Below are 12,604 nucleotides of genomic sequence, written 5' to 3' on the forward strand. Positions count from 1 at the left end.
GACATGAGGTTTGTGGCACAGGATGGATGGTTCCACCAGAATTTAGGTGCATGTACACTCCCAAGCTCTGGTGGGACACTGTAACATGCCAGGCAGAAGCAGCTTCACTTAGAGGTTAGCAAATACAGCCACCAGTTTTGGAAACTAAAGCCTTATTAGTTGATTTGAGGTCTATACCCTGGTAGTGACTCTTGCTCATCTCTGTCTCAACAGAAAAGGGCTCACATATTGTCCATCTAATTTATGTTGGATTTTTCTTTCTTTCTTTTTTTTTTTAATTTTCACAAACTCCTAGCATAGTCATGGGCAAGTGGACTCAGCCGCATCAATTTGTGCTTGCCTCATTCCCAAAGATGCCCCAGAGGAAATCCCCTCTGATAAACAGCATCCGACAGCCAGATTAGCCACTTTCATCTTCTTTCTGAAGCAGGTTGGCATTGAGGAGGCAGGTCAGAGGGAGACTAAGCATTGGGTGGGGCTCAGTCAACACCAATTGTTTGTGCTCCTTGGAATGGTTTAAACCGATTACAGCCTGGAGGCCTCTGGGGCAATCTTCAGGGAGTGGGGGCTCAGGAGAAGATGAGATTCCTTTTTTTTCGTTCTGTCAAGCTTGTTCTGCAGGGCTGGGGAGTGCAAGATAGATAGAAAGGATAAGGGGGCATCCAATTAATTCTAATTTAAACCAAATTTCATTTGCTTTATAATTAGAACAGCGGGCATGTTTTAACAATTGATTATCTCTCCTGGACAGTCGTTCATATTCTTCTCGGCTACTTTTTCAGGCTTTCCAAGCAAGGTTAGCTTTAATTTTAACACTTTTTTTTTTTTTTTAAATAGAGTTGCGGAGAGCTTTCTGCCAGGGATTTGTACTGAAAAATAAAATAAGGCAGAGACATAGAGGTGTCCAGCTGTGCCAGTGTCAGGTCCTGGTGTGGGAAAGTGACCACCTTCAGCATTCAGAATAGAGAACATGCCCTTCAGAGTCAGGCTGGCACACGGAGATTTGTTTGTGTACATTCTCTTCCATTTTAGCAGAACTTGATAATCAACTCTCTTTTACTGAGTTAATATATGGGAATAAACTCATATAGGTCTTTAGGCAATGGCAGGACAAGCAGAAATTAATTCTCAGTTTGTTTGAAACTTGGTCTCAGTTCCTTCACTGTTCCCTACTTAGCCCCATGACAGGTGGCCTGCCCTCACTAAATAACCTTCCAATGGCTCCCCTTTACATTGAGCCCCAAATGGTAACTTCTCATCCTTGCCTTCAAGGCCTTATGCAACCGTCTCTCTTATCACAGCTCCCCATACTCCACTGCTGTGCCACAGGGGCTGTTCTTGACACCTGGGGCTAGATCTTGATCTGGTTTATATCTGTGTAGCTCCATTAACTCAGCTGAGGAGCTGGGCCACTGTTAATTTCCTTTCCCCACTCCTGTCTCCATGCAGAGCCCCATAATTTCCCCAAACCAATTAACCAAGACAGTCTCCTCACCTTCTCTAAAAAAACCCTCTTCTTCTCAGACAACAAACTGCAAGTTCATAATAGTATTACAACATAAAATAAAGCCTCCTGGGGCAAGGACTGTCTTTATGTACAGCACTAAGCACATTGTCACCCTTAAACAAAGAAATGAAGTTTTTTTTACCCACCAAAGCTTATGTCCAAATAAAGCTGTTAGTCTTTAAAATGCCACTGGACTCCTCATCATTCTCAATCAAATAATAAACACTAAACATACGTAAAACCCTGTACAGGTGTTTGCACTCCTAAACCCCTAGAGTCACATCAGACTAGGACCTCCTGAAACTGGATCCTCTTTCTCCAGTTCCACAAGATCTGATTCTCCTCTGCCTTGCTCTGTGTATAGTCTACACTTGTTCTAAGTGGATGCAAAACACTATCATTTTGATACGATAGCAATTCTTACCTTTTTATCTAGGTATAAGCAGTTACATGAAGTGCATGCCAGTGGAGAATCAGATCCAAAATCTCTGACTGTTGAGGGCAGGGACATCCATGAAGATATGATAAAGGGGTTACACTTTGTAATTTTTTCATATTTAAATCTGGCTCAGTAGTGGTTTTTGCTGTTGCTTTTCTGGGGTCTGACATGCTTTTATTAAGCTTTCCCTATGAATGTTAATTTTTAACATGTTATTTCTGATGCATTGTAAAGACTTCCTGTTTCGTATATGGGACAATGCTTAGGTGGGCTTTCTTTTAAAGGGTCACTTGATAAACACAGCTTTGCGTCCGTTCTTGCTGTAGTGTGCACGTGTGTGGGGGTGGATGTGGATGTGTACCTCATGACACAGTCCCCATGCCTGCTCTGTTTTTGTGACAGAGAAGATGGGTGAATGAGAAACTTGGTCTCTGAGTGCTTCCTGGTACAGGATTCTTGTATATTTCTATACTCTGCCAACACACAAGAACAAAGATGTTGGGCAGAATGGAGGGATGGTGCAAGTTGCACTCATGTGTGCAAAATAGTTACAGATGCCCAGAACTTTAGACTTTTTGTTCCTAGGTCAGCCAGCCAGAACCAGGATTTTATATAGAGAGAGGCCAGGAGATGCAAAATGAGTTGACACATTTTTCTTTAAATCTTTTAATTCTCTTTGTTTTGTTTTGTTTTGAGTGGCAGTGCTAGATTGACTGTTCAGGATTCTCCATTCACAGACCACAAGCACCACAAATATCAGCAGTACAAGCTTCCCTAGGTGGCCCTGCCAATAGGCCTTCAACTCTGACCTGAAGAGAAAACTTCTATAGATATGAGGGTAGTTCATTTTCTGTGCTCATTCATTCTTGTTCTGTCCCCTGAGGCTGCCAACAAGTGTGGCATTTAGTACCCATTGTGACGGTGCCTTTTGTAATGTGGATACATTCCCATTAGGAGCTGGAAGGAGTCCAATGACTCTTTTCACATAGATCCAAACTGAGGTAATGACATTCTATTATTAGTAGCCATAATGTAGTAGTGACGTAACATGGTAACAACCACAATGTGGTAATGATATTTGGTAACTAAAAACCTGGGATGGATTTGATTCAGGTGAAAGACTTTTTTAAGGAAAAGGACATGGTATTCATTATTTACCCCTTGAGGCTTCATATACAAGCTTTTCTTTATGGTTTTTGAAAGTACCACATTGTTCTGCCATGATATATCATGACGACACAACGCCTCAGGTTTTATCAAAGTTGTAAACAAATAACTGACAGACCAGGTGACTTTGCTACTGCAGAAGCAGTGAAGTCTCCCTTTACCAGCATTGAATTCCCAGACAGAAGACAGCTTGTTTTTTCTTCCCCATTACTTCCCTTTACATCACATTGTTTCTCTTTGCTAACCTATCCAGTAATCCTCCCTAGAAGCTCCCTTAAATGCAAGTGTGAGCCACAAACTTGCTCTGCCTTTCACCAGCACAGGCCAAGCGTATCCAGAAAGGACTTCAGTGCTTTGATGTTATCATAATTGATCAGCTTGGCTTAACCCTCAAGAGATAATATATAAACAGGCACCTCACACACATGCACACTCATGCAAACAAGACAAGCAGGATGCACGCAAACGAGCAGGCAAATATACACACAGGCACCTGGCAGCATACAAACATACAAATACATGACTATGCAAATAACCAAAGAGCCAGATCTCCTCTGGGGTAAATCATCATCACTCCATTGAAATAAATGAAACTACACTAATTAACACCAACTGAGGACCTGGGCTGTAATATTCAATCAGCCCTCAGGAATCCCACTTCTGAGAAGAGAAGGCCAAGCACTTTTTTTATTAACTCCATGACCAGCCATTTCAAACTAAGGTTGCTCAGGCTTCTGCAAAGCACCAATTTTCAAAACAGCTCAATATGTTGGATGCATAGCTCTTTTGAAAATCAGTTGCGGGGTTTCACAATGGGAGCTGTGGGGTGCTGAAGTGCTTTGAAAATCTGGCCCTGAGAGTGCAATAAAAGCAGTTCTCAAATTGTGGGTTGGGACCCCAGAGTGAGTCGCAACTCTGTTTATTGGGGTTGCCAAGGGCTGGCATTAGTCTTGCAGTGCCCAGGGCCAAAGCCTGAGTCCCATTACTTGGGGCCAAAGCCCAAGGGCTTCAGTACTGAGGAGAGGGGCTCAGGTTACAGGACCCCCATCTGGAGCTGAAGTCCTTGGGATTCGGCTTTCCCCCCACATCCCCAAGAGCGGTGGGGCTCTGGCTTTGGCCCTGTCCCCTCCTCCCCTGCCTGGGGTGACAGGGCTCGGGCAGGCTCAAGCGGGCTCAGGTTTTGGCCTCCCTCCTGGGGCCATCTAGCAATTTTTGTTGTCAGACGGGGTCGTGATGCAATGAAGTTTGAGAACCCCTGGGTTAACATATGCACAGTCAGTGTCATCCTTGTAACTTTGTACTTGTCCATTTTATCGTACCTTTTTCGTCTGGGTGCTCTATGAGCATTTCACTACCTGTGACGCAGAAGCTGAACATCTAGTATCCCTGAAAAGAGGTCTTCTTAGAAGGGTCGTGCACAATATTGTTCAATGTCTATGATGTGAAGGTTTGGGGGCTTTTTTTAATATCCTGAAATGCCCAGGAAGCCTGCTGCCAAGATAAACCTTTAAATATTACTGTCCTCATGGACACACATAGAGTACATAGGCACTCACACGTGTTGTATAGTACATGCACTCATTCATATGTGATCACACACAATCCTATTCTCCCAGCTACACTCAGGCAGCCCATTCAGCTTGCCCCACAAATCCCACAGAAAGAAGTCTTTGTAATTAGGAGATAATTCATCTGTTTTTGACACTTTTCATTACCACTCGCCTGTTCCTTCCAGGCAGCAAAGGACTGGGCCGTTCGTTACATCTGCCTGAATTTATGATACCAGCAGGCCAGTGACTAATACTTGCTATACACCCCCAAATCACAAGCACAGTAAGGACCTGAGTCTGTTCATATGGTGATTCCAATCACAATAAACACAAATCAAGGCAGAGGGAAGAAAAGAAAAGACTAGAACAATTACAACCAGTCGTAAATACTACAGCTTCTAACAAATACATTTTCCTGAGAGTTTCAGGTCCCTGGTTTGGTTCTTAAATTTCCTGTGCCCAGTAAAAATTTGTAAAATGGTTACAGTGTGATGAGTGGTCATTTTCATGACATTTACAATAAATGGGATGAACTGTTTATAGTTAACAAGTCCAGAAGGAATATATTTAAAATATATGGTGTCACACTGTATCGTTTAAATATCAGGAGAGCAGGCCAATTTTAAGAGTTTAATGGCCCTACATTTTAAAAATATCTATACTACATTTCATGCCACAGATAATAAATCTATGGAAGCTATGGATTTTCCTGTATGATTACTGCGCTGAACTCAGATTCTGTCTCTGCACCCAAGGGAGATTTCACAGGCAGTGCAGAAACATTTTGGTTCCTCTGCATGTGGCCTTTAGTGTTGCATTTTATAGGAAGTCTGTTTGTGAGAGATGAGAGCTCTGGGTTACAGCAGAGGGGATTGTGTGTCTTTATAAAGGGCTATTTATGATGGATACCAGTGCAAACGGCTGCTACGGTGTCCCTTGAACAGTGGAGGATTTAGAGTTAGTGGGGCCCTGTGCGCAGCTTCATTTTCAGCCCCCCCCTGTCGAGACACAGTCAAGAAAAAGAACATTCTCTCTTATCTCACCCAACCCCCATTTTTCATTTTTTTTCCTTCCTCCTCCTCCTATCTTATAAGTAATGGGAAATAAATGAAAATAAAGTGAAGTACCTTGATTGGGGCAGAGAGTTGGGATGCAGGAGGGGGTACAGAAAGTGGGCTCTGGGAGGAAGTTTGGGTGTTGGGTGTGGGCTCTGGGTTGGGGCAGGGGGTTGGGGTGTGGGAGGAGGGGTGTGGGCTCTGGTAGGAAGTTTGGGTGTGGGGTGCAGGCTCTGGGCTGGGGCAGAGGATTGGGTGTGGGAGGGGGTGTGGGCTCTGGGACGAAGTTTGGATGTGGGGTGTGGGCTCTGGGCTGGGGTGCGGGAGGATGGCAGAGGGCGGCTCCTACCTCGGGCGGCTCAGCTCTCAAAAGCAACCGGCACGCACACTACTCTGGCAGCAGCTCCTAGGCAGGGGTAGGCAGATGGTCTCTATGCGCCGCTGCCTGCAGGCACTGCCTCCGCAGCTCCCATTGGCCACAGTTCCCAGCCAGTGGGATCTGTGGAGTCTGCTCTGGGGGCGGGGGCAGAGCGCGGACACATCCCTGCCTCCGGGGACCACTGGGACATGGCAGCTGCTTCCAGCGTGGAGGGACGGAGGGAGGGAGAGCGAGCAGGGAGCTGCCTTAGCCCAGCTGCTGGCACGTCTCTGTGTGCCCCTTGGAGAGGGGCCTGCAGAGATGTGCCATCAGCCAGCTGTTTCTGGCAGTGGCCAGGGCCACCCAGAAGATTCAGGGAGTCTGGGGTCTTCAGCAGCGGGGGCCCACTGCTGCTGAAGACCCAGCACTTCAGGGGTGGGTCCCGGGGCAGAAGGAGCCCCTGCTGTGGGTCTTCAGGGCACTTTGGCGGCAGGTTCCAGAGTGGAAGGACCCCCCGCCACAGGTCTTCAGGGCACTTCAGTGGCAGGTCCCAGAGCAGAAGGATCCCCCGCTTCCGAATTGCCGCCAAAGATCCGGAGTGGAAGAAGCTTTGGGGGCCTGGGCCCTGTGAGATTTTTCCAGGGCCCCCGGAGTGAGTGAAGGATCCCGCTCCAGGGGCCCCGAAAAACTCTCGTGGGGTCCCTGCGCCGCCTGGGGCAAATTACCACACTTGCCCCCACCCCACCCCCCGGGCAGCCCTGGCAGTGGCATGGGGCACTGGCCACAGCATGCAGGCAGCCTGCCTGCCTGAGCCCTGTTGTGCTGCCGGCCAGGACTCAGGGGCAGGTTGTCAGATATTTGTCCTGCATTTTGGGGGACCCTGTCATTGTGGGCCCCATGGCACCACATAGTTTGTTTCATGGTAAATCCACTACTGCCCTTGAAGATCATGAAGTGAGCCATCAGGCCTTGAAAATATTGTCTGTGGTGACAAAGGGAAGGAGACATTTTGTCAGGCATGTCAGCTGAGAAACTGACTAAAACCATGGGAACCCTGACAGCCTCAGATCCTCCTGATCCATTTGCAGTGTGGCGCTCTCCCTGGCTTGTCTATGCTTTCAGCTCTCCAAAAGTCTCTCTTGAGCTCTTTGTGTTTATGTTTTTCCAGGTGGTTAATTTTCTATTTTGACCACTTCTCCCGCTCCCCGATTCCCTTTTGAAAAGCCGCAAGACTTGAAGCACTGGCAAGACCATTGGTATTGCCTGAGCTTGAAGGCAAATACTGATGGTGCTTCAAATCTTAGATCCTACAGACTCAAGCACCAGGCGGATTCTCAGCAAGCCACTCTGAGGGGATGTCCAAAGGAAAAGGGATCTTACTGAGGGCTGACAGAGATAAAAGTATGCAAGTGTCCTCCTAGAAATGGTGTTTGTACAAAGAATTTCTATTGCAGTGACCCCAAAAGCATCCCAGTAGAAGGACTGTGCTTTGTGGGAAGGGAGATGAAGGACTGAAAGACAAGAGCTTTAGAAGTTCTTGGAAGTTATTTTCATGGTTTTAGGATGAAAAGATTATAAAACTCACAGTCTGAAATTTAAGGGTAGGAAAGTCCATGGATTAAATTTTCAGAAGTGCCTAAGGCACAGATTTTTAAAGGTATTTAGGTGTGCCCTGCATCAAGTTCTTTTGACTCAGAGGTGGTTGAGGCTTGAAGGCCCACAGCATCACCCCTTTGTACTGCTGAATGCCTCTTGCTGTTGTTACCTCCTGGCTTGCTAGTGGCATTGGTGGGCCCATAAATCATACTCCATAATCTCCTGAAGCAGCAGTATTTAGGCCTTAGTTCAGCAAAGCTCTTAAGCACAAAGCTCACATTATGCACATAAGTAGTTCCTCCAGGGTTATCTTACTTCAACCCATACTGATTGCTTCCTCTGTGCCAATGTCACTGCAGCTGCTATCTGGACCGCAATTCTTCTCCTGGACCAAACCTTTGGTGAGTTGGTGGCAGGGGAGGCTTATCTCCTCCTGTCTTGGTCTGCAGGAAGAGAGACAAACAGATGTCTCCCAGCTCTAGGTAACCATCCTGCATTTTAATGGAAGCTTCTTATCTGATGCCTAAATGTCCAGCAATCCAGATCCAAGCACATACTAAGAACAAATTGACAGATAATAATTCGCTTTCAAACAATATTCGAACACTGTGATCTGAATGTATGATGTTTATGCCACAGAAACAACATTGTAAGGCAATTCCCTTTAAATATCTTTTGCCCCTTTGCTCCCTCTTCTGCCAGTTCTCCTATATCTCCTTGAAATTATTAAAGGCATCGGCACAGCTCTACTTCCACTTGGCAGGTGGATGGTCTTGCTTCCTTCTCTGATAAGGTGTCCTGTCACAAAGTGTTCCCTGCTTATTTCTTCTCTCACTCTAATGCAGGGACAGGGGCCTCCTGATGTTCCAGTAAAGGGTTAGGGGGTCTCCCTGGTGCTCACTGCAATTCAGGCAGGGCCATCCTTATCCATATGCAATGTACGCAGCTGCTTAGGGCACCAGGAAATTTGGGGCAGTTGGGCCTGCACTCACCGGTACATAGAGTGACCCAGCCCCAGCCTGATCCACTCCCCTGGCTCCCAGTCACGCTGCCAGTGAATACTTGGGGGGGGGGTTCCCTCCTGCCCCCCAAGTCTGGGGAGTGGAGCAGGCTGGGGCTGGGTCACTCCACTTCCTGCAGGAAGTGGCCACTCCCTCTCCTCCCGCAGAGGCCTGGGCCCCACACAACCCCCGCCGTGGGGGGGGCAGGGCAGTGTAGGACACCAAAATAGCTAGGGACGGCCCTGAATGCAGGGCCCTACAGGTGTTAGGGAGCAGTTCCCATGGCAACGTGGCTATGCTTCTGGAGGTGAGCAAGTCAGGTTTTGGTGGGGGAGAAAATGATGTTCCTATTGGGAATTGAAAAACAAAGCCCTTTGGCCCTCTGGGACAATCTGATAACAAAGGCCTTTCAGCCACAGGGAATTGCATAATGGTTTTTGTTGTTGGTTTTGGGGTTTTTTTTTTTTTTTTTTTACTCTGTGATATTTCCAAGAACTTAACACACAGCATGAAATCTTAAAGCTGACAAGTGAAATTTAGTTAGCAGAGCTTTTATTATTCCCAATTTATTACTTTGCTCGAGAATTGTGCCGGATTAAGGGCTGGAGGAAAGGAAAGGAAAAATACCCAACATCCAGGCTCTTTCTGAATTATGACTTACAATTTATAAACCATTATATGCAATGGATTTCAACAATATTTATTGCAATATGACTGCTAGCAGTTCAAAAATCAATTTAGTAAATATGAAGGGAAAGGGTGAAATTATTAATGTGTTTTATATAAACGCCTTAGCTTATCTTTTCCCTGTAAATAACTCAGAACCCTCTGTTTGCTCAAGTCTAAGTGTCTATACAAGGGGTTTGCCACTCACAGCTTCTGTAACAAAGGCAGCCCTAGATTTCCCCCAAGATAGTTTTCTTCCAAACAAAACCTTCTGCTCAGCAGAGTAGGATCCTCTGTTCTTTCATACATCAGCACAAGGCATGGTATAGCCAATGCCCTCAGAGGCAGTAAAATAGCAAGTAAATCAGAGACAAAAAAATACATGAAGCAAAAGCTGTGCTTTAAGCAGGGTGTCTGCTGGTCACAACTGAACTCTCCTCCTCTGGGATTTATCATTTAAAACAAATATATGGCAAGGTAACAGAAAGGAAGGTACCACATGGAGACAGTTGAGGGATGCTGTGACTTGGAAAGATGCTGTGTTGAGAAAGACAGGGCTAAGTTTACTGTAGCAGGGGAAGGTTATTAACTAATATGAAGAGAACAGACATGGAAAATCTCAGCATGACAGGGCATACAATACAAGTGGAGAGGGAATCCAAGAGGCATGTCGTATAGGAGGATGATGATTATGGAACTTGGAATAAAGAGGGAAGGGGAATAGGAACAGATGAAACAGAGGAGGAGGATTATTTGGGGTGCATCAGAGGGGAGTAATCAGTCTGGTTGGGAAAGGATTACTGGGCACTTGGGATATATGGGAGGATGGTGGGAAGTGCTATCTGGTACATGGAAAGAAGTGGGAGAGGAAGGGTCTCTGAGCAATGGGGTATGGTAAGGGAAGGATTACAGGGGACATGAGAGGGGAGCACACATGTAAAATGTTTACAGAGCAAATGTTGCTGACGAGGGTGGTAGAATTAGAGTGGTGGAAGAAACACCTCAGAAATTACCGCTGCCATGACAAAGTAATATGACCCCCAGATAACGGTGACACCCATCACCCCAAGCAGGGGCGGCTCCAGGCTCCAGCACGCCAAGCATGTGCCTGGGGTGGCAAGCCACGGGGGCAACCCTGCTGGTCGCTGCGAGGGGGGCAGGCAGGCTGCCTTTGGTGTCTTGCCTGCAGAAGGTCCTCCGGTCCCACAGTTTCGGCAGCAGTTCGACAGCGGGTATGCTGAGCCGTGGAACCGGAGAACCTCCCGCAGGCATCCCCCCAAAGGCAGCCTGCCTGCCGTGCCTGGGGCGGCAAAATACCTAGAGAGGCCCTGCGTTCTTTACACCAATTGATTAGAGCTTAATACACCTCAAATAGCTCACCTTCCAGGTGTTCAACCATCTCTGTGAGATTCTGCCACGCTGCCTTCACATGAAGATGCTCAGGCAAGGAGGAACCTGGTGTGAACATGACCTGGCACATTAGCAAGGCAGCGGCCATGCATCCAGCCAGACAGTGGTTCCAGAACACACTTGACCTGCTGTATTGAATGTGTGAGCAGCGTGCGGCCATGCTAATGCTTGTTCAGGGATGGTTCAGACCAAGTTCATTTTTGTTCTGCCTGACCGAAATCTCTGCTAGCACCATGAGCACAGATAGAAACAGCATGTATTGCTAGGAATGAGTGTGCTGTGATAAGCTAATCATCTGAATAGGACCACAGAACAGGAGAGTGAGAGAGACACTAGGCGAAGAGAGGAGAATGTTTAAGCCCTCTGTATTGTGTGTGAGGGCCTCAGTGAAAACAAGCAATGTCTGGAGGTGCATCTGCAGGAAAATGAACTGTAAATCTGCAGAAGGGGCTTTTCTGGCATTGCAGGGGTGAGGCATTTGTGCTTGGCATATTACATAAAATTATAACCACTGAGTTAGAAGAGAGACAAGGCAGTGACTGGAAAGGTGCAACCAGTGAAAGGCATGGATTAAATTTATTTATAGGGGAATGCCTGGTAATGGGAACGTCAGACCTCATCTACATATTTGGTCCATCAAGTGGGGAAAAACATGGCACTTTCCATTAAAGGCACTTTTAATTTGAGGCCTAAATCAAGAGACCATTTTGGATAGAGGTTGGAAGTTGGAGCCTTTCGATTGGATCATGTGCCATACACATGATAGAAGATGGTAAATCAACTGATTGGGTCTTTGTTACTGAATGATCCTACTTCAGGACACAACACTGGGACATTTTTAATAAAGATTTGGGGAACTGGTCTTTCATTTCTGGAGATCTGAATCAGTATTGCCACCCCAAACTTTCAACAATCAAGAATAGGGCCCCCCGAAATCATGAAATCGGCTTTAAAATTATGAGATTTAAAAAATAATAATACATTTTGAATTATTTGTATTTGTCTTCTGGATGTTGAGTCTTTAGGGTGCACTTAGGTTACATTTTCCCCTGTAACAACAATGGCTAGAAACTTACATTAAAAAAAAAATGAAAATAGAGATTCTCATATATTCACGACTCCAGGAGCTAGACTTTACATATTGCAAGGCTACTGATAACTGCAAGCATTGGCAACACCATAAATCCAAATCCTGATTGCAGAAATGGTCTTCAAACCACAATTTTGAGGACTTCAATAACTCAGTCATAGGTTAGGGGTTGTTATAAAAGTGGATGGGTAGGGTTCTGTGGCCTGCTTTGTGCAGGAGGTCAGACTAGATGATCATAATGGTCCCTTCTGACCTACGAGTCTGTGAGTCTGTGAGGAGAACGGTAGTCTGTTGGTAGTCACGCAAATAGAAACATTAATTTGTATAGTTATATTTTCCCCTCCCTTTTGTGTTCACTTTATACAAACAGCTAAGTGACAAAGCAGGGTGACAGGGTTCCCAAAGTGCCTTTTTGGGGCCCTCTCACTAATACACATGCGATCATTCCCCTCACAGCTAGGACTACGAATGAACAAGTACTTACCATGTGTGAATGCAATGCAATGTTATTAAGTCTAAATTATATTTATGACCGCAGCCCATTTTTCCTAGGAATGATGCTTTGTGAAAGACCTGGTGGGCCCAGTAAGTAAAGGTTTAAAAAGGTTCTAAGATTCTCTAATCCTGTTTATCTTCTACCTCTCCCTGAGAGATTCAAAGCCTCAGAAGCTTTGTCAAGCTTCTTCTCTGGATTACAAATATTTGGGAACAGAACCAATGCCATTTGACTTATGTGACTAATCAGAGCTAAGTAATACAGTTTAC

Source organism: Chelonoidis abingdonii, chromosome 15, assembly GCF_003597395.2.
Source record: "Chelonoidis abingdonii isolate Lonesome George chromosome 15, CheloAbing_2.0, whole genome shotgun sequence".
Classification (NCBI taxonomy): domain Eukaryota; kingdom Metazoa; phylum Chordata; order Testudines; family Testudinidae; genus Chelonoidis; species Chelonoidis abingdonii.